Source organism: Podarcis gaigeae (assembly GCF_964106915.1).
Source record: "Podarcis gaigeae genome assembly, chromosome: 10".
Taxonomy (NCBI): domain Eukaryota; kingdom Metazoa; phylum Chordata; class Lepidosauria; order Squamata; family Lacertidae; genus Podarcis; species Podarcis gaigeae.
The window spans coordinates 27,891,948-27,919,884 of NC_139686.1; the positions used below are offsets into that span (position 1 = coordinate 27,891,948).

The window sequence follows — 27,937 nt, forward strand, 5'->3', positions numbered from 1 at the left end:
GCTTGCACACAAGTAGGAGTTGGGATGGGGCTGCTCCGAAAGGCTGTGTGAAGCCTCGCTTCCCAGCTGAGGGATCCCTGCCCCCTCCTGCTTGCACGCAAGTAGGAATGGGATTGGGGTTGCTCCGATGGGAAGAGAGGCATTGCACTGCCCAAGCCTCACTGCCACCGCCGCTCTCAACCCTCCTTCTCTGCCTTCCATGCTTGACCCACCGCACACCGCTTCCCCACCACCACTACCAAACAAGAACCGACAACTCAGGGGCTGCCCAGGCTCATGGAGAAAGGAGATAGAAGCCTCAGAGGAAGGGGAAACGTGGTGGTTGAGGTCAAGGTGGCAGCTGCTCCTCTGCCACCACCATCGCTGCAGCATCAATGTCCCGAACGTGTAGTAATTAATTAATTAATTAATTAATTAATTAAAGTGTTAATTCATTGAAAAAAACTCTGGTAACCTTAATCTAGAATATATCCAATAATGGTCCTTTCAGCCTTGCTGAGCATTGCCTTCCCATTGAAATCATGCTGCTGTCAGATTGCCTCATTTGCCTGTTTCTGGAAATCTTAGGCCCAAGAAATTGAATGTCTTTGCATCTCTTCACAATGAGATACCCCCCTCCCCTGTCTGCTACTCTTAGTTGTGGTTTTATGCTTGGGATCATGTGAGGGAAATGCACACCATTGTGCAAATGGCTCGGATTGGAAGACATCACATGGCTGTTAATCTTACAGCAGCTTAATTTCTTTGGTTGAAACATTTCGGGTCCACCTTTCAATAAAATAACAGCCAGCAATAAAACAAGACAGAAAGCCACAACAAATAATGAATGCAAAACGTAAGTTTGGCAAACTGTTTGGAGGTTTATTTGTTTTTACAATCAAGCAGCATATAAATTTTCTGAAATAAATAAATAGCCAAAAAAATAACCACTTTGAACCCAAGTGGCAAACTAAGGTTGCAGCTCCAACTAGCAAATTCAGGATTTGCAAGCTAGTCTGAAAAGAAGACTTTGAAGTTTTGCGTAAAGTATCTAATATTCCTCTTCGCCCAGGCCTTTGGCTAATTAAACAATTGATGGCATTTTAAACTCTCTCTCTCTCTGTGTATTATTTTTGTTTGTTACTATGTGATGCATTTTTGTGGTTTTTTATATTGAAAACTGTCCTGTGACCTTCAGATGAAGGGCAGCATAGAAATTTAAATAAATAAACAATAGACTTCTTAGAGTTGTTCAGACTCCACACTCCCCATTTAGTGAACATGTGAGGAAGAGGATGCATTGTGCCTACCAGCCAAGTTCTGTTTGAGGCTGACACACTGGTGATGATGCTCTGTTGTGGCTGAACGTTTGGTAATAATATGAAGGGAGCACTCATGTCAGCATGAGGGGGCATGACAATTCCATTCACGACTCAGAGTTGTCTGGACTCCCCTTTCAGCGGTGATGGATCCATAATTTTAGAATTGTAACAGAAAAAGGCTTCATTCACATGGCAGCTTATTCTGTTTCCATGAAGTTTCCCTAGCTTTTAATTGCCACATTTGAGCTTCTGCACAATGTAAAAGCCACTTCCAGAACTATAGTGGGTGTATAGTAGAATAAAAGTCAAATTGAGCACTCATATTATTTGCAAATGGATTCTGGAAGCAAATAATATGGAAATTAAACTTACACTATATTCTATTATAGTTCCAGAAGTGCCTTTAATGTCATGTGGCAGTGCAAATATAATACTGAACTTAACAGTTAGGGGGGAAATTATGAAAGCAGAATAAATTGCCATGTGAATGCAGCCTAATTCTATATCATAGAAATCATAGAATTGTAGAGTTGCAAGGGACCTTGAGGATCATCTAGTCCAACCCCTTGCTGGACAGCTGGAATATTCAGCTGTCCCTTCTGGGGATCGAACCTGCAACCCTGGCATTATCAGCACCACATTTTAACCAACTGAGCTACCCACATCCAGTGCTTTTTTTCTAAAAGAAATATTTAGGGGTACTCTCATTTTCCTACTCATATTGAAATATTGCCCCTCAATGAGGCCAAACTTAGAATCACAAAATGTTCTGGGGCATGCATACCCCTGTGTTCCCCCAGAAAAAAGCACTGCCCACATCCATATTGTTGCTGCTATATCTCATTGCATAGGAAGGTGTAACAAGGTACTCATGGAATGAATTTAACCTTGCTGTGAATGTCCTGAATCATGGAATTTTTTTTTGCATTTTTAACTGGTAGTATGCAATGCTTCTCAGGAAGTCCTGATACTGAACTACATCTAGCCTATTTTAATATTCCGAAGCAGTGCTGAGGAAAAACATCAACAACTATTGATATTACTTTAGTGGCCTTGTGTGCAATGCTGCTGTATATATACTGTGTTCAGATATAGATCTAACCTTGATTTGTCATAAACTATCAGACACAGGCAGCTGTCACATACTGTCAAATATCAAACATTAAAATCAAACTGCAAAGTCAAATATCTAAATCAAAGCATGATTAGTTGTCAAATAGTGACACCAGATATTTTGTGAATATTCAGCAGACACCTGAACATTCTGAGAACATCTCATGAAAATTTGATGTCCATTTGCAGAGGAGAGTACAAAGGAGATAATTTGCAAACAAAATAGTTTCCATTGTATTTTGCAACCATTCACTATTTTCTCAGTCCTTCCCTTCTTTTGTTCTCTCTTTCTCTCAACACTCTGCAATATCATTTCCTCCCTCTTTCTGCAAGCTGTAGCCTCTGTGCTCTTTGGTCACACCATCTTTCTGCATATAAAAGACAGTCACAGAACAGAAACATACCCAGGGGGTCATTTAGCCCAGACTTCAATCCCTATATGTTGTTAGACTCCAACTCCCATCATGTATGACCACTGCTGGATAAGCTAACTCGAGATAATGTGAGTTGTAGCCCAACAGCAGTGGAACATGAGACTCTCAATCTTAATCTTAATCTCCTGAGTTTGAGCCCCACGTTGGGCAAAAGATTCCTGCATTGCAGGAGGTTGGACAAGAAGACCCCCATGGGTCTTTCCAGCTCTACATTCCCCTGATTCTATGAACATCTGATGTTGCCTATTTCTGTTCCAAGAATCATCTTCCCTGTGTTTGCTTGAAAACTTGCAAAGTAGAAGATCTCTCGCATTCCATTCCCTATATAATCCTCCCCCTAATATAACCTAATTCTACGTCAGGGGTACAGAACCTGTAGTCCTCCATGTGTTGCTAGACTACAATTCCCATCATCCATAACTTTTGGCTGGGTCTGAGGGAAGTTGGGGTCCAACAACATTTGAAAGCCTAGAGCTTTCCCACTCCTTTTCTACTTTCTTGTATGTAAGGTGCCAGAGGACTTAACCTGGGGTTTCTTATAACCAGATGTAGGCAATTTACTCTCTGCACCACCATGACAGCGTGTCATAAAAGGGAGCTGACGACCTTCCCTATGTTGCGCTTTGGTACTATAGCTTCTATTTCAGCAGGTGACAGAAAAAGGCAGATGAGGTTCCACCTGGCACTATAAAAAGCCTCAGAATCTGTTTTGGCTCCTCAGAGTGAAGACTGCCTACAGTATTTGCCAAACTACCCATGCCTCTGCCTGCTGATAGTTTGCACTGCCTTCAGACAGCCAGCCTTGCCGTTGCAGTGAAAACCCCCCCAATAATTTGCCATACACCTAGCAGAGAGGGAATGCGATTGTCTCTTTCTGAAATCCTTGTAAGGCTGCAATCCTAGGCACATTTACCTTGGAATAATCCCAAATGAGCGTACCTGGACATAGTTCTGAAAAAGCACGCATAGGACTGGGTTGCATATTTAACATCATCAACCGCTAAATATCCTTTTATCAGAATAAGTTCCATCAATCTACCCCCACAGGATTTCCATTCCAGACCCGTTCCCTCAAGATCCTTTCCAACTTATTATCAACACCTTTCTTGGATGATTATGATACTCACTTTTCAACATGAGCGTTTCCCAGTAAGACTATGTTCTTGCTACATTTTTATGTAGGATTCAACCTTTAAGTCCTTATGCTTCTTCCTAGGCATTTATTTCCTATTTTATATTCTGAAAGATTTATTGCTTTTATTACCCTCCTGGAACCTGATTCAAAACCTGATCATGAAATGTGGCTGTTCATATGAGGTCCCCAGTGGGTCACTACTGTGATGGGAAATTTGTTTCTTCCTTTTCATAATTCATTTTATATCACAGAGAGTACTGACCCAGACATTGGCGGGTTGTTCTCAATCAGCATGTGGAGAATCAGCCTTCCCCCATCATACAATTCTTTTTGTGAACTCCCCCCATGTGAAATTTTCAGTGTGTGACTTTTGACTCCCAACCCTTCACTCTGAGCAGTTGAAACAATTGTGAACATTCTGTAATATCATCAATAGCTGGGGGAAAGAAACAAATAACCGTTGCCTTTTGCCTGTGAAATACAAATTCATTGACAGCTTGCAAGCATGGATGCATACCATTCTCCCCATTTTGCAGCTGCTTCAAGGGTATGAAGGGGGAACTTTTACAGCTTGGTATTCTGTCCTGTCTTATGCCTTGATCTTGTATAAGTGCTGGCTGGAGTAATGATGCAGGTTCCACAGAAGAGGAGTTCTGAGTGTGGGTGCAGCCTCTGAGGATCGGTAGGTTAGGTGATCTATGAGAAACAGTTAGTGAACCTGATGGTGATGTTCCATAGTGTGGTGTCGATGTGAAAAGTAGGGATGTCAATAACTCTTGTAGCAGCTAGGGTTCATTCAGTGAACTGTAGTTGGTAATGGGTCAGCCAGAGTATTTGGGTCTTTCCTAGTTTGACTTGTATTTCTTGTATCAATATAGGATTGCCTTTTTGCAGAAGTCTGTTAGGTGGTGAAAACCTTTGGCTTGCCTTTTCTTTACTTGGAAGCTTTAGATTGCATTGTGGAATGGGGGGTGGTGGACATGGGGAATTAGTGGGGATAGGGCTGGGGACAGTTTCCTCACTTTTTCTTTCCATGCTTTAAACATGGCCTGCCTGAACCTTTTGTTGTTGTTGTTGTGGGGGTTTTCTTTAGTTTGTTTTGGAGAAATAGATACACTGTCACGGGGGTGTTTCAAATTATATCTGTCTCCATTTACACCCCCCCCCCCTTTGCTTCATCTTCTAAGATGTATGGAATTAGGTGGCATACTTGGTTAGGGATGCAGTATCATTCTATATTGGGAATGTGGGTGGCGCTGTGATCTAAACCACTGAGCCTCTTGGGCTTGCCGTTTGGAAGGTCGATGGTTCAAATCCCCACTAAGCTCCTGTTGCTCTATCCCAGGTCCTGCCAACCTAGCAGTTTGAAAGCACACCAGTGCAAGTAGATAAATAGGTACCGCTGTGGTGGGAAGGTAAACAGCATTTCCATGCACTCTAGTTTCCGTCACAGTGTTCTGTTGCACCAGAAGCAGTTTAGTCATGCTGGCCACATGACCCAGAAAGCTGTCTGTGGACAAACACTGGCTCCCTTGGCCTGAAAGCGAGATGAGCGCTGCAACCTCATAATTGCCTTTGACATAGTTGCCTTCGACCCCGTCCAGGGGTCCATATATATGTGTGTGTGTGTGTGTGTGTGTGTGTGTGTGTGTGTGATTCCCCAGCCTCCTTCTGAGGAAGGGAAGTGCAGGAACTTGGGAGCTTATCGGTTGCTTTTTATGTGAGAGGATAAATGAATGGAAAAGAGCCAGTTCTATAAGCAAAAAGGAGCTTATACACCAGATGTTTGGTGTAATTGCCACTGTGGCTTTATTCACACCAGGCTAGAAAAGCCCATGTAATTATTGCTGCAAGGGTTTCCAGGCCAGTATAAACTAGCTCAGCAGAAGCCAGCTACATTGCTTAACCCCCTGCCTACTTGAGACTGAGTGAGGATTAAAAAGATTTCAATCAGGGGAAAAGTAGTTGATTGGGATTCTCTCATGCATCCATTTTTTTTGTGACAGGTGGACATGGGCACTATGAGAAAATGAATAGGCAAATTTTGCCCAAAGTGTCCCCTTCTTCCATGCTGGACTTTATTATGCTGCTATGACTAAGTGGGAACCTGTTGCACTGGTCATTAGAGCTGTCTGCCAGTTCTTCCGCACTTCCTTTGCCTTCTAGTTAATGAGGACCAGTTACATCAAGCATAACTGAGGCCACTTCATGGAGGGATGACAATGTCAGTGTGATATATTAGTTAGTTACATCTGGAGAGTCACAGGCTCCCCATTCTTGTGGTAGACAATGCTACAGTACACCATGGATCCATGGTCTGACCTGATGTATGCAGTGCTCTCCCCCCCCAAAATGTTTAGGGGTACTCTCATTTTGACTCAAGAAAATCACCATTTTATAGTTCAAATTGGGAAAAATAAATACAGTAAATGGACAAAAGTACAAAGATTCACAAAATGTTTAGGGGTATGTGTGCCCCTGCATCCCCCCAGAAAAAAAGCACTGGATGTATATATCCATGTAGTGATAAAATGAACCTACAAAATTGAGATGGAGAAAATGATCACAATCAACTAAAGCCTCTCTGTTTTTTTACATGATCTGTTCAAAATCACTTTGTTCAGCAGCCAACTATTGAACTTCATATAGCTCAAGTCACAGCAAAGCATGGTTTGACTACCCTTGCCTATGCATTCACTGTAATTTTTGAATGTATATTCCTCAAGGACAGAAGAGGTGGATTATAAAGTGTGTGCACAAGATCAGATGATAGTGTAAGGTGGAATATATTATTTCATGCCACCCCAATCCTTGAGTGGTGCGAGATTCCAGGGGTTCTGGGCATTTCCCCCAGGGTTTCCTTTGGAATGAGGTACAGTGGAGTCTTTGTGATATATGCTCGCAGCATTAACACCCCAAGAAGCTCTTGCTTCTCCCATAGCCACAGCCTTGGATTCAAGCAGAAATCAGGCATGGCTCCATCTCTCAGCTACCCAACCAGCTGCAGGCTTCTTACTTTTACCTCACACACCTCACCTCTGACTCTTTGTCTTTCTAATTACCAGACAGTTGAGGGAGAGAGGCCCACCCATTTGCCCTCTGGCACAGGGCTACTTCCTTTGTTACCTTAAAGACCCAAACCTAGGGGGCAATTATGGCCCTTGGCTGGCTAATTCAGCAACTGAATCCCTGCAGAAGGGATTCTGGCATGTGGCCAACCCCCCCCCCCCCAACTCATAACAACATCTTAGTCTGTCACAACCCTTTTAGGTTTGCTGAATGCAACTGCCATCACCTGGACTGACCAGCTTCATAGTGGCACCTAATGGCATCTTCAGTCAAAGGGTGAGCATAGGCCTGGTGCCCTTCAGATGTTTTGAACTACAGCTCCCATCATCCCCAGCCAGCAGAGCTTATGGGTCAGCAGCATCTTTGTAAGAAAGAGAATGGCCAATGCAAAATGGGCTTGGCAGAGTATGCCCTTTAAATAATGGAGAGGAAATAAGATCATCACATAACATTAATTCTGAGAAGCGCTGGCCGATTTGGACTATCTTGCTGCTTTTTCGCATTACAGTAATGATGCTTTGATGTGCTTCTGTAGATTTCTACAATTCCCATCAGTCCCAGCCAGCAGAGCTACACAGTTGTAGTCTGAAACATCCGTAGGGCACCAGATTGGCTACAGGAGTACTGACCAATTCAAATTCCTTTGAAAACTAGGTATTTGTGAATATGCATATCATGGCCATCTGCATCTTAAATAAGAGTAAGAGAAAACAAACACCAGAAGCTTTGAGAAATTAAATCAAAATGAACTTGTAACGTTCTAAAGTGGTACATACCCTCATTACTAGTTATGTGGAACAGGGAGCATAACTTGCAAAACATTCGTTTGGTCCCAGATGCTATTCATAGTACAAAGCAAAATTGGATTGATTATAGATGTTTACAAAGATTCTGGTATGGTTTTTTTAAATGCATTCATTTTATATCTCTTAAAAATGCTGTAAGCCAGCTTGAGCAGTGCAAATGCATTTAACCATGACTGCAGCCTTTAAAATCCTGGTGCTTATATAGGAGATGGCCGGAGCTGCACTAAGGAGAACATCATAGCTCTGATCCCAGAATTTTGATCCGGGGGGTTTCCTGCCAACATCCCAAGTGAAAAGTGCTGGCTAAGGAAGTCTAAAACTAGCACGAGGCAATGAGTGAGGATTCCGTCAGCTGGCAATGCACCTTAGCAATATTTCACTGGTCAACAGTTTTTTCCCCTTAAGTGACAAGAAAGTGGGCTATATCAGCCAAGCGTGCAGCAGGTTTTGCAACAAGGGCATGCTACTTGGGCTCAGCTGTGCGATTGTTAGCCCATCCTCCTTGCTGTGCCCTCCCACCAAACACTTGGGAGCACTGCAAGGAATTCACATGACAGCTGGCGCTGGAACAGAAGTGAGGCAAACAGTGATGACTGGTGCCCATTGAAAATGATTGTGCAGAAAGCACAGAGGTCAAGGGTAGGCGGAGCAAGAACCAGCTACTTCTAGGTTTGTCCTTATCCTCTTCTCTCATGAGTTCTACAAGGGCAACACTGAAGAAAGAGTAGGAAGCCTACAACCAATGTCACCCACCAACCCCGGACTAGTTCATAGACTCGTAGAATTGTAGAGTTGGAGGGGACACCCGAGGGTCATCTGGTGTAGGAATCCTGCCCACAGCAATCCCCGGGTGGGCTCAAACCACCAACCTTCTGGTCAACAGCCAGAGGCATTGACCCATTGTGCCACAGGACTAGTTGCAAGAAGGCAAGCAGGTGGGTGAGGAGAGACTAAGGTTGGTAGGCAAAACCCCATTTGCTTTAATGGACGCTAATGACCTGCTGGATGCAAATAGTCTACTGGCTGAAAATGACCTGTTCATGCAGAGGAGGAGCTCATTGCCAGGACACAACTGCGATTTAGAAAGAAGGCCCCTCCCCAGTGTGATCATTCCCCATTGTGTTATATTTGAAAGTCTTAATCCATCCTTCTTGCGGATCCACTGAATGCCAAATGCAGCAGAGAAGGTGTATTAGGGGTTGCACTAGGTCTAGCTCAGTGGCTCCCTCAACCATCTATGGTTCCTTGGCAGCTGTCCAGCCTCACTGAGTGCTGCTGCTAGTCTAGCATCCTTTGGCCATTCACTGCTTTGCATCCTGCCTAAGCCGATGGTTACTAAAACCATTATATTTAGCATCATAGGAGCCAACTCCTAGGGACCGAGGTCCCTTTGGCCCCCTCAATAAAATATTTGAGATTTCCAGGCTCCCCCAAAGTGGATCAGCATTGCCAATCAAATGGTGTGCATGCACTGCGCCTTGTGATTAATTATGTGGGGCGGGGCTTATCTGCCCACCCCCTATATTATTCAAGTTGTCACCCCTGTTTAGCATATATGCCACACTTGAGAATGCTCAAAGCCATTTGCACACATTGTCTCAGTAAACCTTGCAAGAACCTAACCCAGATTTTGGGGCTATAAAGCTCTCCTCTTTGAGGTAGGTTGTTACGAGTCCCTCCAAATTCATTCCATAGCCTGGGATCAGAGAGCCTTTCTGGCAGCACTAGTTGATTCCATGCATGCTTTCCAAACAGCAGCAAGTCTGGAATCATGCTAATTGGCTTGCAAAATGTCTGGCCTTACTGGAGATATCACATTATCACATTTGAGAAGGGGTGGAGCTCAGTAGCAGAGCATCTGCTTTGCATGCAGGAGGTCCCAGGTCCAATTCTTGGCATCTCCAGGTAGAGCTTGGAAGCATTGCCTGCCTGAAACCCTGGAGAGCTGCTGCCAGTCTGTGTAGACAAAACTGAGATAGATGGACCACTGGTCTGGCCCAGTACAAGGCAGCTTCCTATGCTCCTATTGCAACTCCAGAAACAAGGGACCCTCTTTAAAAAAAAACACCCTAAGGTGTATGTGAAAAATCTCCAGCAGCGAAATACACATGTAGAATTTGGAAAACTAGTGATTCTTTGCTTGAGTGCTGATGGACCAACAGATCTTTGTAAGGCAGAGAACGGCTGATGCAAAATGGGCTCAGCAGAGTATGCCTTTTAAATAATGGAGAGAAAATAGGATCATTACATAAGGTTAATTCAGAAAAGCCCTGGCAGATTTGGACTATCTTGCTGCTTTTTTGCATTACAATAATGATGCTTTGATGTGCTTCAGTCTTCTGTAGATTTCTCAGTAGTGAATTACTTAGTTCCTCTGGCAGAAAGCACTAGTGGGCGTCTTCTGTGATATGAAATCTCCATATTCTTTGAGTGTCCATGCAAAAAATCAGATATGCAATTCTTTTTCTTTATTTTTTCACCCCTTTGTTGTGCCTTATGACAGGGACAGAAAACGATGCGCCTGTTATTACAACATGCAATTTTGCCTCCTTAAGAAGCATTCCTGGTCTAATCACGCCAGTTGCTTTGACTGTAATTGCAAGTTTATCCTAATAAAGGATCAATCCATCTTTTTTTTCTAAACTACTTTCTTTATGACATACAATTATTGGTGCTAGTGGTTTCCATTGTTGGTTCCAAAGATATGAGTAATAGTAAGAGTAGCAGAAGCTATCAGCTGTCATGACCCCAGAGCAGTAGCAGTTGGTTGGACAAGGTGTTCCCTGCCATCCTTGTGGTGTAGTGGGAGGGTGAGGGGCTAGGCAGCAGTGTGGTGCAAACTCACCAACAGAACAAATCTGACACTGAGATTTATTTTCCCCTCCTCCTTGACTGGACAGTACATCACTGTACTGTACTCGACTGGACTACTGCAATGCACTCTACGTGGGGCTACCTTTGAAGGTGACCCGGAAACTGCAATTAATCCAGAATGCGGCAGCTAGTCTGGTGACTGGGAGTGGCAACTGGGACCACATAACACCGGTTCTGAGAGGTCTGTATTGGCTCCCAGTACGTTTCCGAGCAGAATTCAAAGTGTTGGTGCTGACCTTTAAACCCTAAATGGCCTCGGTCCTGTATACCTGAAGGAGCATCTCCTCCCCCATTGTTCAGCCCTGACACTGAGGTCCAGTGCCAAGGGCCTTCTGGCGTTTCCCTCATTGCGAGGAGTGAGGTTACAGGGAACCAGACAGAGGGCCTTCTCGGTAGTGGCGCCCACCCTGTGGAACACCTTCCCTTCAGATGTGAAGGAAATAAGCAGCTCTCCTATCTTGAAAAGACATCTGAAGGCAGCCCTGTTCAGGGAAGTTTTAAATATTTAATGCTGTACTGTTTTTAACACATGATTGTGAACCGCCCAGAGTGGCTGGGGAGACTCAGCCAGATGGGTGGGATATAAATAAATTATTATTATTATTATTATTATTATTATTATTATTATTATTATTATATCACACCAACAGTGGTGGCGGGAGATTAGGTAAGCAGTGCTCCTTCAGCCCACCTATAGCTACTGCCCCAAAGTCCAGCACTGAGTCAGAAGCTACTATATCATCAACAGAGGAGCTAGCCCACATTTCAGGTTATATCTAATGCTGGTGATCAGGGAAAGACAGAACCTGAGGCCGGCAGGCAGAAGTTCATCGAACCAGATCCTACCTTACCAAGGCCCATTGAACCCCTACCAGGACCTTCCTGGGTGCTTTTTTCCAGATCCAAAGAACTGAGTGCCTCCTATATTACCTTGCCAGTCTAATGGCACTGGGAGTGTACCAGGCAGGTCATGGAGCATGGGAGAAGTGCCCATCTTCAGGCCAGAGAGTTGGCCCTTTAAGAGACTCTATTTCTTTAAAAGGGGGTGAAGCCCAAGAGAGGTGGACTGTAGACAGAGGTTCAAAAGACCTCAGATGACTTCTAACCCTTGCCAGAGCAGGTTGCTAACGAGGAGCTCTCCTTGGTGCTGCAACAATAGAACTGCCTTGCCCTGTGGGCTTGTCTGCAGGACCAGAACTGGACACCCAGAGCAATTGTGATGCCATTGATGTCACAGGAGTGTGGACTGCATGACATGCATTTTAGAATGTTTATTTAGCATGGCCTTCAAACAGCCCTAGGTCAGTCTGAAACCACAAACATTGGCAACCAAATGAGCAACAAGCGAGACTTGGTATATGACTATAAGGTATGACCAATTAAGGAGGGAAATTGGGAAAGGAGTAAGATGTCAAAATATGCCTAGCTAATGATGAATAGATTTCTCCTCTTCATAAGTTGATGCTTTTCACCTCAAATAAATTGATGGACAATTCTACAGTTTTTCTAAAAAAAATGGACAGTTCATAATTACAAACTACCCCTAACCAAAAAGGGAGGGCTCACATAGATCAGTGGCAGAACACATGCTAGGTCCAATCACTAGCAATTCCAGGCAAACAGCAGCTGAATCAGGTACCAGGTACCTGGGATAATGAACTGAGCTTGGAAAAATGAAGGCAGACAGTCATGAGGCATGGATTATCGTGTCTGGGCTATCTCTGTCCAGGAATGGCTGTAGCTGGTGAGCAGGTTACAGTTAGAAATAAGCACACTACCACTAACACCACTTGGGTCTCCTATGACAAAGCTGGATTGAGAACTACTGCCAAGCTTGGGGTGTCTGCTGCTTGCAGTTTCAAAATGTGTGGAACGCTGCCAAACCAATTCCCAGTTCTGAGAATCACCACCCCTAAGTGCCTCCACCTTGTTGAGTCCCAGCCTCAGTTTATTGGTCCTCATACAGTCCACTATTGCCTCCAGACCACAACAGCCCCACTGAACGCAGTGGAATATTGAGATACACAGAATTACACTGCACATGTCCCAATTGCCCAAGGGACTCAATCAGCCTAGTGCAAAATATATTTCTGCTTATTGGATGGAGAGGCATCTGTTTCAGTGGGCAGGCTGGTCATTTTGCTCTCAAGTTACTCACACTCCTAATCCCTCTCTAGCTTCACATGTAGACTCCAGCAAAAGAAAAGTAAGCACTATCCAAAAGGCCTTCTCCCCCTCCTGATTCTTTTTTTTTTTTGCTTTATGGACACCATTTATTACTTTTTGGGGGTAAATCTTAATGACCAGTTAGCACATCCTATTTCCAGAGATGGACATTTCACCTGTATTTCTGGCTAAGGAGAGGAGGTTCCTCTCTTCTCCAATTGCTGGTCTATTGAGACCATAGAGTTTCTTTTGGAGGTCACTACTCAGTCTAAAAAGACATTTCAATCTCTTCTCACCCAGCAATTCTCCAGTCAAATATGCTGTTTCAGTTAGTGATGCAGGTTCATTTAGTGCCTATTGGGACATTGATACCGGGAAATGATCACTCTCAGTTTTTTCTAGCACTTTAAAGGTATTCCATTAAAAAATAATAATGATAGTGAGATCACTATGTGGTCAGTGGCATCACCTTCACGTTTACTCAGGTAAGCATAATGCATATGCAAATTCTAAAAATGTTAGTTCCCTTGCTGATTTTATTTACTATTCATGGAATTACACAACGTTAGAAAACTGTCTTCCAACTCGAAACCTAATGGTTGCAAAAGACCTGCTGAGACTGCTCCAATTTGAGCACTGAAGTCCCCACAAAAGAAATATATGTGCTTTGCAGAATGTGAGATGAGTCCATTCCAGTAGAAATCTCTCCATATCACAGCAGTCACTGGGAAACAATTAGTAGGGGGGAAGAACCATTGAGACTATGTAAGAACTCTTGCCTGGAGGAGAGGAGAAAATAAACAGAACAGCGCCACAAGACCAGGCACCAGTGCTTCTGCTGAAGCCATTTACTGACCTGTGACTAGCATTGGGGGTGAGGGCAGTGGGGCTCTGGCATAACTCCCTCAATGTGACCCTTACCATGGAAAAGGCAGGATATACAAACTGGGAATTCTCCTAGGCTGCATCTGATTATCTGGGACATTCTGTGCAAAGTGGGAAAGGTAGTATTATGATTAGGACAGTGGGCCCTCTGCTGGTCTTGGGGCTCTGACGAAAGCCCAGCTTGGCCACCCTTCAGAGACAGATCTGGAAGGTAGCTACAGGTGGAAGCAAAGTCTTTGAAACCAGGTGATCTGATTTATTCTTGATGGGATTTCTTGTACTTCACCCCTGCCATTGATTTTCGAGGACAGCTGATTTACTTAATTTAATTAATTATTATAATATTAATAAATAATAGTAATAAAGAACTCTACAGCTTTTCTGCAGTTCTCACCTCAGTGTGGAGCAGGGTAGAGAGCAACCCGGGAGACACTCTTTTGGATCACTGTTAAGGGCCAAATTAGACTGAGAGGGGAAAAGAGAGAAGGGCAGAAGGGCTGCCTTTTAATATTAACCGGTAATTCCTTTTAACAACAACAACAACACCCAGCCCATCTGGCTGGGTTGCCCTGGCCACTCCAACAATTAAAAGTAGGAGTGAGAGCTCTTAGTCCAAAATGTCATAAACTATTTTTCAATTTTTATTGGACGCATGGAATAAATTACAGTATTAAATTGAAAAAAATATCAGTTGTTTAATATGGAAAAATATACATCTGCAGAGCCAAAATTCAGTGCACAGAGAAGCAATCCATTGGAGAATCTACTAATATATTCTACCAGCCTTTTTTCAAAAATAAAATAAGTTTTTAGTCCTCATGTGGTCAGTATATCAAAAGTTCAGAAGGCGTATGTCTGCACACTTCCTCATCCTTTCCAGGAGCCCCAGACCACCTCCCTCAGATATTACAAATACATTGCCCACTTAATATCTCACAAATCCTTTTCTATCCTCAATCCTTGTTGAAAATTAAGCAATTTCACATATGCTTGGAATTCACTGTTGCTCGTAAGCGGAAAAGAGTCATAACTGGTGATTTCTAGTTTCAGAAGCCGAGCGTTTCAATGCACAGATTTCAAGCCTCCATTAATTTTTCTGCGAATCTCTTCTGAGGGAATCCCTTCTGCGAATCCCTTCTGAGGGAAGGGGAATGATGTTTTGCACTGGAAGTCAGGTGTTTGTGTCCACATATGCTCACATGTCGGGGCCACTTTTTTGCGTTACACTTTTTTGCGCAGATCTAAATACAAAATGTATGAATGTGGCAAACACATTTCATCTAACCAGGGCTTTTTCCCCAGTCGGAACTCAGTTCTGGCACCTCTCAGGCGGCACCATTGCCTTTATAAGAGAACAAGGGAGGCGTTCATGGTGAGTTCTGGCACCTCTTTTCGTAGACAAATAGCACTGCATCTAACACATGTACAACACAAGGACACTGATCTGCGTATCTGCCTGCAGCTTCCTATTGATCCAGCTTTGCCCCTGTCTAATGTGAGAAATGGCTTTGGATAGCAGAGGATAAGTGTGCGAGAGACTACATCTGATCAAGTTATGGGAAAGGGCACAGGCATTTTCTTTTTATTTTTTTATTAATTGACATCCAAGAATATCATAGTAGTCTTAAAATCACATACAAAGAAAAGGTAAAACTAATAATAATAATAACAACCTTTATACCGTTAAATATTGATTTAAATTTGTACTTATACGTGCTCTTTTCTTATACTTTCTAACTAGACAAAAATAAACCAAAGTAAAATCCAATAAACTAAATTATGTCAAAATATACTTCCCGTCATTTCCCGATGTAAGTTACATTTACAACATTGAATGTACTTATACTTCTTACCTTACTCTTACTATATTTTCTAATACTTTATTATAACATATCGTACCTGTCAGGGGTTCAGGAGCAGAGGCACAGGGAAGAGAGGAGATGGAGAGTGAGGGGGAGGAATCCGAGGGGAGCGCAGGAGATGAAAGTGGTCTGAGGGATTCCATGAGCCTCTCCAGCGAATCGGAAGATTCACAGAAGGGGGCGCCAGTGGCCAAGGGCAGGGGGTTCCCAAGGGGAACGCTCCAGGAGCAAGGGGGCAGCAGGGACTCCCAGAGCAGTAGTTGGAAATCAGGACCAGCTTCCCCACCAGAGCGGAGTGGGGGGGAAGAGTCCCAAGCATCGGGGCCAGTGCATTCCCCACCAGGGAGAGAAGACGAGACAGGGCTGACCACGCCTCCATCGGAGAGTCTGACAACGGGGGGAAGGTCAGATCCGGCCAGTGTCCCGGAAGGGGGAAGCAGTGATACAAGCAGTGTGACGGTTAGGAGAAAGGTCACTGGGTTGGCGCGAGAGGCAAGTTCAAATGTACAGGAGCGCGGGACAGCAGAGAATGAGGATTGGGAACCTGGTCCTAAAGCCCGCCGGAGGGAGGGGGAGGAGCTGAGCGACTCAGCGTCGGAAGAGTCCAGAAAGGGCAATGCCCCAGCGGGCAGGAGGACCCAGAGGAGGAGAGAACAGTGCAGAAGGTGGAGCAGGGCTAGGATCTTAAACTGGTGCGGAAGGGGAAGTGATTCAGACGGGACTTCGCCGATCTAAGGTCTAAGACGTAGGGCTGCACGCTCTGGCGTTGAAATGGAAACTAAACTTCAATAAAGACTTTTGTACCTTACATCAACCTGGCGTTGGTCCTCTGTGAGCTGGGATCTAGAGGCAGCTCTGACAGTACCATTTTTCCTTATTTAATAATATTTAATTTACACAAGGGTCATTCAAACGCTGCCATGGATGTTATGTCATTATTGTATTTTTGTAGGTACAGTAAGTATTTCTTGAACATATCCCATTTTTGCATGAATGACTGTTTTGTATTTCCCCTTAATCTATTTGTCAATTGAGCCATTTCTGCATAGTCTAATAACTTATTCTGCCATTCCCTTACTGTTGGTACTTTCCCCCCTTTCCAGTTCGATGCAATTAATAACTGGGCAGCGGCTGTCGCATATAAAAAGATTTCTCTTACATTTTTCTCATGCATGCACACTTGCTATCAAAGACCACAAATTTGCCATGAGATCACAGTGTCACACATACAAACATGCAGAGACAGATCAAACCTTGCAGTCAATGCCTGGCATGTGCATGTCCAGACACGATACTCAGACACACCTGCTGGACAGTAGGTGTTTTGATTGGCGCACTGCACCCCTGGATCAGTTTTCCGTCATGTCGAAGCCACCAAAACTGTAACAGGCTTGAAGAGGTGAGAAAGAAGCCTCTGGTGTGAAGGATGGCTCCCTTGGCAGCTTGTAATTAGGACACTCGCTGGTTGCAGCTCCACCTCCCCTTAACCCAAGTGCATCTGATACACTCTACATGGAATTCCAAAGTTTAATTTAGCTTAACTCTTGGCTAGAATCAACAGCTGATAAATTTAGTTGGAGGGATTAAGGATTAAGACTAAGACCTCCATAAAAGGAGCCCGAAGACAGGAGACAGCAAAATCCAACAACTGTCACAAAGCCCACCGTGAAAAACTGACGCAGAAATGCAGTTCCTGCTTCAGGCTAGGATGGGTATCTGCTGAGGGCCACAATCTAAGAAGGAGCTCTCTGATAAGAGCCCTCAATGCAATTTCAGACATAAATAAAATTGCTGTTTGTGTGGATGGGAAGTATGTTACTAGAAGTAACATATCCATCATGTTTAGTACGCCCTGGTAGCCTTATTCTCCATGAGCTGATCTTACAAAAGGCTAGGGCTTTTTCCCCCAGCCAGAACTCACCGGAACTAGGTTCTGGCATCTCTCAGGTGAGCACCATTGCCATTAAAAGAGAATAAGGGAGGCATTTGTGGTGAGTTCTGGCAATATCTCTTTGTCCACCAATTTCTACTAGGACCTAGCTGGTGAAGACTTGGCCAATAAAAAAGCCTTCCCTAGACTGCATTTCAGGTTTCACTCAGAAATTTATTGAAGGAAAGACTTTTGCTGATGAAGCTCTCATTTCAAATGGGTTTCTCAAGGGTGTTTTTTATTCTCTTAGCAGAAAGCATGCTGGTAGAAATGTTTTCAATACTTTCAATACAACCAAGGTGAACGTACAGATCACCTGGTATACCCATTGTGCTCTTGTCCAAAATAAAACTGACAATACACATGATCAAATGTATACGATCACCAAGCCTCATGGAACATGTGCACATACTATTTCCATGAAGAGGGAATTGTACACATTAACTGGCCAACATACACTGTGTTCATAAGGCTATGGGGAATGTGCACATCTAGGCTGAATTTTGTACATTCTCCAGCCATTATACATGATCTCCAACAGGCCTTGTGGAATATGCATCTCCCCCCACCTCACCATCCCAGTATAGCTTAGGGCACCTATAGGCTGTCAGAATTTTGCAGGATTGATTTAAGTATATGCTGAGGAATTTAGGGTTGTCCATTTGCAGTAAATTAAAGTGTTCTCTCTTCCTAGTGCAACAGATACAGTTAAGAAAAGAAACAGAGTTTTGCAGTTAGGAAAGTAATGGGGAAATGCATTGAACGGTGTGTAATGAATGAATGATTAGCAGGCAGATGTACAAGGACCTAAGAAACAAATTAGGATGAATGTTCATAGGCTGCTTTTGACCCGGGCCTTTGATGTTGGAGAGAGATATTTTTAAGACTTCCAGTCTAGTGGTGGTTGTAATTTGTTTTAAAGTGTTTTTAATATTGTACTTTACATTGCTGGATCTTTCAGAATGAATTCTCAGTAGAGACCAGACATGATGTAACCTCCACATAAGCTTCGTGCAAGCAAATCAGGACAGATGCTCAGTAAATAAATGCTCAATAAATAAGTCATTTGGAGCAGCCCTTAGTCACGGATGGTGTCAGATAGCATTTCAGAAGGGCTATTGGCCCAAAGAGATTTCTGGTGCTAAACCCTTGCTGCTTGTTTTACAAGAATCATTAAGGCAGGCCTGACTTTCCATGGGATTACCGGGTCAGTTCCTGCCCTGCATTCCAGAGCTTCCTGTCGTGCCTCACATGCCACTTGATTAAGAGGGAGCTGAAACCGGCAAGGCAGGGGCCAAAGCCAAGTCATTAGCTGCCTTGAGGAATTCCATTCTCCTTCTTTCAAGGCCAGAGATGGATGGACAGGGGAAGGAATGTGGGAGGTGGTGGATACAGAAGAAGGCTGTGCCTGCACAAGATTTTGCAGTGGGATGGATGCACTTCACTAGTCCATCTTTGAATTAAGCCTTGCCTGCATGGTCCTAGGTTTTAACACAATAGCATTTAGATCAAACTTTTAAACTGAGTGGACACATCCCAGCCAACTGTAATCCTAAACAACTGCTCTCTTTCAGACTCTGGCCTTTGTCCTGCTAACTAACTCAGACCTGGAGTCGGGGCATCTCCCAAGGGCCGTCTGGCAGGGTCCCCCCTCTCTGGCTTTCCTAATGGCCCATTAACTTCCCTTGGTAATGACTGATTTCATGAACATGGAAGTTTGGCTTGTATTTTGGTTTGGCCTATATTTTACACTTTGCTAAATCTGGCAGCCAATTGTATTACTCCAAGCCTTGATTAAATTCTAACAATTCTATCAGACCCAGGAATCAAGGGGAATCTGGAGTTCACAAATGCTGGCACCCACAACTCAAAGCACTATCATGAAGCTGGAATGTTTGCAGTATAGAAGATATGTTGTATGATTTTGTGCCTCTTGTGCAGTGAGTCTCCTAGTAGTTGGATATCACTGTAAGTTTCTGAACCACGATCATGTGTGTGTAGCAGACACAAGAGGAGTAGTGGGCTGGAATCTTGTTCAAGTCATGCATCCCAACCCTCCTGTCTACATGGCTTAGCCAAGAGGAAAGATTTATGGCTAGCTGCTGACTAGTCCATCTTAGTGCTTCCCATAAATTAAAAAAGCAGGACATATGTGGGTCAGGTTTTGGAGCTGTACTGTATGTCTTTGACAACCGGGTTGGAGACTCCCACTCTCCCCACTTGTTTGCCCTTCTCATTCTTATCTGCTGTGGTGGTAAATTTTGAAGTGCAGGAACCCATCAAGACAAACTCCAAAAATGCAGACCCCCCTCTCCCACCCTCCTATATATAGGGAGAGAGAGGAAGTTTGATCCCCCCCCCCGTTTTAATATGAAACTACCAAACCTATACTTTTCAAAGCAGTGAACAAGCTGAAACACAACTATCATTTCAAATTCACATTTCTCTGAATTTTGTGATGCAGTTCTCCAACCAGACAATATTCGCATAATGTGTGTACATAGGAAGAATAACATGAAAATGCATTATAGAATGAGACATTACTATCATCTATCTATATCTATCTATCATCTATCTTCTATCTATCATCTACCTATCTATCTATCTATCTATCTATCTATCTATCTATCTATCATCTATCTATCTATCTATCTATCTATCATCTATCTATCTATCTATCTATCTATCTATCTATCTATCTATCATCTATCTATCATCTATCTATCTAATCTAATCTATCATCTATCATCTATCATCTATCATCTATCATCTATCATCTATCTAATCTAATCTATTATCTATCATCTATCTATCTATCTATCTATCTATCTATCTATCTATCTGAAAATTCAGCAGCATTTTAGTGCAAATTTATCCTAAAAAGACATTTTTGTATGATTTTGACACACACAGTCAAAAGCATACAAAAATGTGTTTTTTAGGAGAAACATGCACTAAAATGCTGCTGAATTTTTATGAGGATGGGGGCGGGGATCACAGATTGGTACAGAAATGTGAAGAACAGGAAGGAAGATGAGGAAAATGAGAAATGCAGAGAACCAAAATTGCGAGATTTGTCCATCCCTACTTATATGCATAGACATGTGTATTTAAATATTTCTCTCATATATACAGAGGGAGGGCTGTATATAGCATAATTCCCAATTTACAGAGATCACCATGACTGCCACCCTGTGCATGGCTTCCTGGGCGTACAGCTCCATTAAACACTATAGTGCTTACTTCTGACTGCAGAGGTGCAACTTGTCAAATAAATTGAGCTTAAACTAAAGGTCTCCAGCCTTTCAATTTGATGCGCAAACAATCTTGCAAATAAAAGTGTTAACTTCTAAACCAGTAGTATGAAACAGGAACTTCATCAAAGGCAAGAAAGGCATATCCAGTGGATGCTTGGCTATTCCCCTTATCCTCTGACTTCCTCTGTGCTAATCTGTCACAAACAAACCTGAAACCTGATTATCGCCTCATTCACTTACCAGAACAGGGAGGGTTCATCAGAAAGAAAGAAGTCCCAGAGCTGTGCGCCTCAGCACCTTCCCCCCACCACAACACTGTAAATAAATATTTCATTTATTTAAAATATTTTACCCATCCTTCATCACTAAGTTATATTAGGGTTGGGTGCAATAACATAAGTCACAATAAGAACTTTCAACTTCAAGAATGAAACTAACAGATAAAAGGAAGAGATAAGAAGCATATCAAAGTCATCAGGGTTGCCTCCCATGAGGCAAGGTGAAGTGACTGCCTCAGGCAGCAGGATCCACAGGGGCAAAAGACCCACCCTTCAGGGAATTAATTGTCTGCTGCTGCTGCTGCTGCTGCTGCTGTAGTAGTAGTAGGAGCCAGTGTGGTGTAGTGGTTAAGAGCAGTGCATTCGTAATCTGGTGAATTGGGTTCAATTCCCCACTCCTCCACATGCAGCTGTTGAGTGATCTTGGGCTAGTCACACTTCTCTGAAGTCTCTCAGCCTCACTCACCTCATAGAGTGTTTGTTGTGGGGGAGGAAGGGAAAGGAGAATGTTAGCTGCTTTGAGACTCCTTAGGTAAGGTAAAGGGTAAAGGGACCCCTGACCATTAGGTCCAGTTGTGGATGCCTCTGGGATTGCAGCGTTCATCTCGCTTTACTAGCCGAGGGAGCTGGTGTACAGCTTCTGGGTCATGTGGCCAGCACGACTCAGCCGCTTCTGGCGAACCAGAGCAGTGCACAGAAACTCCGTTCACCTTCCCACCGGAGTTGTACCTATTTACCTACTTGCACTTTGATGTACTTTTGAACTGCTAGGTTGGCAGGAGCAGGAATTGAGCAATGGGAGCTCATCTCGTCACAGGGATGAACCACTGACCTTCTGATCAGCAAGCCCTAGGCTCTGTGGTTTAGACCACAGTGCCACCTGCATCCCTTGAGACTCCTTAGGGTAGTGATAAAGCGGGGTATCAAATCCAAACTCCTCTTCTTCTTCTAGTAGTGAAGGCTGTGGTTCACTCCTTGGAGGCTGGATCCACACCTCTTTGGCAGTCCCCCAAATGGCACCTCTAAAGTGACCTCTGGGTGAATTGGAGGTGCTGCTGGTCTCCTCCCACCCGCAGGTTTCCTAAAAAAAGAAACCTGTGCTATAGTTGTAGTAGATATGTCAGGGAATTAGGTTCCACAACCTTTTTAAATATAATTAAAGTCAACAATAAACTAAAAGCAGATTAAAACAGATGCAATGTCCACGTGTTTGGGAGGGGAATGGGGCTTTCCTAACAACTCTCAACACCCTTCACAAACTACAGACCCCAGAATTCTTTGCAGGAAGCCATGGCGGTTTGAAGCAGTACTTCGCTGCACACTGTGAATGTGGCTAGGCCATTGGGAGGGTTGAGAAAGGGAGTGAGGGGGAAGAAGGAGGGAATCTGTGCGGATGCTGTTGCAGAAGGCCAGGAGTTATCCAAACATCCTGAGGCCAGCTTAGACATTTGCCTGATATCTGCCCTTCCTCCCGTTGCTTCTCGGTAGGACAGGACGGGTGTGTGTGCCTGGGTTGGCAGGCTGCTGAGAAGAGTTTCAAATTACAGAGCATCAGAGCCCTGGGCATAAAATTAGCAGCAGAGATTTTTGGAGTGAGGCGCCAGCAGAAAATGTCACATTCAGCAGAAGGAGAAAAGCGGGAGACCTGGAACCTGAAGAATGATTTCTCACCACAGCCACCTTGCTGTTCCCCCACCCTTCCTCTCCCTCCTTCTATAGTTCTGTGCTTCTTGTTCTGGGAGACCCCAAAGCCTACTGGCTTCTTGATAACAGAGGTTGGAGGCAGAATAATTAGATGCTGTGGCCTCCAAAGCATCATCATCAAGGACTTTGGCTCACATTTCATTTCCCTCCTCTCTTCCTATGCAAACCCTTCCTTCAAATTGTTGGAATTCTATCCCGGTCAGAGGTATGTGCCTATCTGCAGGCACCGGCTGAATTCCTTTGACCTCCCTCCGGCGACTCCCGGCAGGAAAAAACACACGAGGTCCGTTCCGGCGATTTTCCTCAGGCTGTGAGAAAAGCACACCAACTGCTTCTCCTCCTCCCTGCATATCCCCAGGGAGGGGAATCAGACACAGACAGAAATGTATCTACATTCTTTTATTCCTGTCTTTGGCAGTCATACAGTAAAAGCTGTCTGCTCTCTTCAACAAACAGAGAAAAACTCCAAACTCCACCCATGTACATCCTGTACAGGTCATATGACACACACTGAGCTCACATCCTGTGCTCAATAAGGAGAATGGACTGCCCCTTTGTTTCCATGGCAACAGTCACAAACTTCCTGTTTGGCTTTCCAGCCACAAGCAGCTGACTGAGCTGCTAGAGCCTTTGCTTGCTGCTGCATTGCTGCTTTAGAATAACACAAATATGGCAAGAATTCACATTCTCCCTTCCAAGAATTTGCTCACAAAGAATGCCCCAAAAGACTAAGACGAGAGCGAGGCAGCCTGTGCTTTCATTCCTCCAGTTTTTCGGCCTAATTCTAGCTCAGCCGTTTCTTCCTTTGAAGGGAGGACAGCAGCCCATAAATTGTCCATAGATGGGAAGCATCAAAATCAGTGCAAGTTTTGGAAACAGAGGTGAGGAGCAGAGGTACCAAGGTTGGCAGCTTGCCAGTAGTGTGTTCAGAATGACCTCTCTTCACACCTGAGTTAAGGGAGTGGGAGGACATATAATGGAAATCTCCTCTTGCTCTCTCTTCCCAGCCACCCCACTCCTCCTCTAGGGTGACCACTAGAGAGGGAGGAGAAATATTTAGTTCACATTTAAAAGCAAATCTAACAAATGTGCAGTTTTTGAAAGGAGGCCACCCCCTGAGTAAAGAATGATGGGAAACATAAGACAATATGAAGAAGGGGCTAGGACCAGGTCCCTGGCTATTACAAGAAGCAGCACAGAAATGAAGGATCTTGAAGAAAACGTTGTACAGAGTTCCTTTGCCTTGAGGCTGCTTAGCATAACATGACAACATGTGCTGTGTTAGGGAATCTTTCCCCCCTACCCTGAAAACACAGTATTTTTCCAAAATAAAAATAAAACCACAGTATGATTCTCATAATTATTTCCTCTTTCTGCCAGGCGCAAAGGAGAAATTCATTTTAATTCCCATTTAAAGGTGAATGTAACAAATTCACACTTTCTGAAACAATACGAAACTTAGCCATCCTCTGAAATTTTCATTTCTGTCAATTTTGCAATGCATTCCTCTAACCTTGTAATCTGTACAAAAATACATACACTAGGGTGAAGTGTGCAAAAAATCTACGTGTTAGAGAAGACAACGTACAAAAACACATTATATTAGGGAACATTGATTTGTACAAATTTGCATATCAGGAAAAATGCAAGCGAGTGTGTATTTTAGGAGAAAATGGCACTAAAATGCTGATTAATTTTCTTGAGGACTTTTTTTGAAAAAGCAAACTGACGTGGAAATGCAAAGAGCTGAGGGTTGAAAAATATGAGAAAATGAAAGAAACTGAAACTGACAGATTTGCCCATCCTTACCTTCTGCCAGCAGGAATCTTGCTTATCTGAAAAGAGAAGGGTGTTTGGTATTCATGACAAGTAACTCTTAACAGTCACTGGCACACCTTGGTGCTGGCAGATACCAGGTCTCTTGTTCAATATCCATACAGTACAATCCTATGCACATCTACACATGTGTAAGTCCCACTGTGTACATTGGGGTTTACTCCCATGGAAGTGTGCATAAGATTGCAGTCTGAGAAGTCTGGGGCTTAATGGTTCAGATGATTTCCTCTTCCTTCTCTCTGCACCCTTTGTACTTTTCATCATTGCTGACATGTGAGGTCCAGGGTTATTCTCCATCATCACTGCAACACAAAAAGAGGCCCTATGTGCTGCTAACAGGGCTCTTCCCTTCTTCCTTTTTCTTTACACATCTGTAAGGGCTGGATCTACCAGTTGGCAGAGTGAGGCAGCCAGCTGATTTGGGTGTCACAAAGAGGCAGTAAACTATTTATTATGAGTTAGTTATTTAATTAGGAACACATGAAGCTGCCTTATACATACACCAGCATTTTCTGCACTGACTGGCAGCAGCTCTCCAGTGTTTAAGGCAGGGGGCTCTCTCAGACCCACCTGGAGATATGAGGGATTGAACCTGTGACCTTCTGCATGCAAAACAGAAGCTCAGCCTCTGAGTTATGGCTATTCCCAAATTTATTCTTGTTATCTTTTTTTTTTTTTACAGCCAGGGAGGGGATGCTTGTAGAATCTGCTGTCTCAGCTGCCAAGATAACTTATCTGGCCTTGGGCACCATGCACCTTGACTTGGGTGGATGGGTGAGTGTGTGGTACCATTTGCTGTTCTTGCTCAGTGTCAAGTGTGTGGGAATCCAATCCCCCTACGGTAGGCTTCCAGGAATAGATACACAAGGAAGGTTCTTACCAATGTCTTTTATTCAATATTCACAGAGAGAGGCTTAGAAATGCAACATCTTGGAGTAATGGCGTTGCTCCGAGCAATCCCCACCCCCCTTCCCTCCTCAATCATCAACAGCACCACCCACCTTACGGTGGCTGCTTAGGGCCATTTGTCTCTGAGCTCATTGCTCTCCTACTTTCAATGCTCGCCGGGTTCTGGGAGAAGGGGGAATGTTTTCTAGTGATAGCGAGTCAGCCAGCTGCTCCAGCTCTGCTTCCCCCTCCTCTTCTCCCATTATTTCCCAACTTTGCCCCTCATCTACCTCTGAGCTGTGACCTCCTGCAAACCACTGTGGTAAATCTATACTTTCTTGCTTTTCTCTGGAAGCTTCAGGCTGGGAGTGGGGTGGTCTCCACCATTCCTCCTATCTGTCCAGTCCCTGACACTCAGGCAGTAAAATGTTGCTGTTGCTGTTGTTTTACACTGTCTCCAGCAGGTCCAGTCCAGAGGCATTTTGCTGCCTGAAACAAAAGAGAAGATGGTGGCTGAATTTTACTTGAGCCCTGGAAAACAGGACCACACCCTCTGGCTGCCCACTGTGAGATCAGGATTCTGGACTAGATGGACATTGGCCTGATCCAGCAGGGGCCTGATCCAGCAGGGGGCTTTTTCTGTTCTTATCAGTGGCTTTTTGCGCACAGGGCAGGCATTTCACACACAGCTCAACACCTCACCACCACTCCATGTCCTGCAGCATCTGCTGCCTGAGGCTGCCACCTCCCTCTGACAAAATGGCGGGGCTAGCCCTGGCCTCCAAGTTCCTTTCGAAAGGAAGACATTTGTCTGACGATAGGTGCTCTAGCCTAGGCTTTTAGTGGTGCTCAGGAATATGCTGATGGTGTTTCGTGGCATCTCATTCTTCAACAATGTCTCTGAAGAGCAGCCAAGCAGCTCAAATGCAACATCCATTAATCTGTTCCTCTAGAGCAGCTCAATCTGGTGCTCAGAGAGGGGAAAACCTTGAAAGGAGATTTGTGGACTGTGTGCAGCAGACCTTGTCCAGCTCCCTTGTCTTGTCCTGGTCCAATGCCAGAGGAAGTGTGGGGCTCGTCAAAAGCTGCAGCACCCCGGAGAGCTCCAAGTAAGCAATTTGCTCCAGTCAGAGGTTGAAAGCAGAAGGAGGCCTTTAAAGTCCTAGTCCCCAGACTCCCTCCTCCAGCCTCTACCCCCTGGTGGAGAACATCAGAGGCCAACCTTCTGGCCTGAAGATGGGCACTCCTCTTCCTCCTCCTCCTCCTCTGTTCTGTAGCTTCCTTCCCAATGCTGCTGGTGCCAGTGGAAATCTACATTCTGGCCCTACAAGTCCGAGTGGTTCTTCTGGGGGCTCCTGTCCAGCAACCTCAGGCCCACTGGTGTCCTGGTCTCCACTGGTTGGCTGAGAGCCCTGAACTTGATCTGGCTCCATAAGCTCTACAGCCCCTGGCTCTGTGTCTGGATTGCTGGTGGGTTCATGGGCCATGTCACATCCAGACACCCCAAAGGGTATGCACAACAACAACACCTTAAACAGGGAACCTGCAGCTCACATTTTATTTTTAATCACTGTACTATAAAACATTAGTATATTGTACGGTCTGTATTGCAAAGAAAAGGCACGGCTAGTGTTTGGGTTGTGCATAAACCTCCAGGCACCCCTGATCTAACCTACACCACCCTCAATCTTGTGAGGATACAATGCTGCTCTGCCCTCATCGGAAGAGGGCCGGGGTTCAGGTGTGCAAGAGAAATAAAACGCGCCCGTGATCTTAAGAGCCTGGGAAACCATGGCAAATCCCACAATGTAAAAGTCAGTGTGACAAAAGAACTTTGAAGTGTGTGGGAGATCCAGAGAAAGATGCTGTTTCTAAGGCTCAAAACAATTAATATTTGTATGTGCCCTTGTTAACCTGCGCAGAGGCAAAAGCACAGAGCTGGTTCTTTAAATAGGCTTAAGCCCACAGCTCAAAAAGGCAAGCAATTAACCTGTGGAGAGGGCACAGTGAATACTGAAGAATTTATTTAGCGCCCCTTTTATAGCATTCCCTGGACAAAGAGAAAATACTTGAAAAGCTGGAGAAGGGTACCACGAGGAGACATGACTTTGCATTACAAAAATCACCTGGTGTTTCATAATCCTTACCTTTCCCCCCCTTGAATAGATATGATACCTTATCTGGGATTGTCATCCTGCACACCGGATTCAAGTGTCTCTGAATTCAATAGGATTTACTTTTGAGCAGATATGCACAGGGTTGCACTGGCAACTTGGCTCTTGTGGATGTGAAACCTTGCACTGGTTTAAGGTGGAACCAGAACACACAGGAATTTCAAATAGATCTTAAGAACTGCTGATCTGATTCAGAAATAAATACTTTGTGACAAAACTATGTAT

The 27,937-nt window shown here is 44.2% G+C and overlaps 1 protein-coding gene and 1 long non-coding RNA gene across 2 annotated transcripts in view; both read right to left on the bottom strand.

The window, feature by feature from the left end:
* PVALB (parvalbumin) overlaps positions 1-16,975 on the bottom strand; it is a 43,639-nt gene extending 26,664 nt beyond the window's left edge. Inside the window, exon 1 of the mRNA XM_083701213.1 lies at positions 16,951-16,975. The gene's annotated coding sequence lies outside the window, so the exon portion shown is untranslated. The remainder of the gene's footprint in view (positions 1-16,950) is intronic.
* Positions 10,095-11,928, bottom strand: LOC310825762. The gene is made up of 2 exons (XR_014555520.1): positions 11,663-11,928; positions 10,095-10,351 (listed from the first exon to the last, which is right to left on the bottom strand). It is a non-coding gene; the product is annotated as an uncharacterized lncRNA (long non-coding RNA).
* Positions 16,976-27,937: the final 10,962 nt, after the last annotated feature.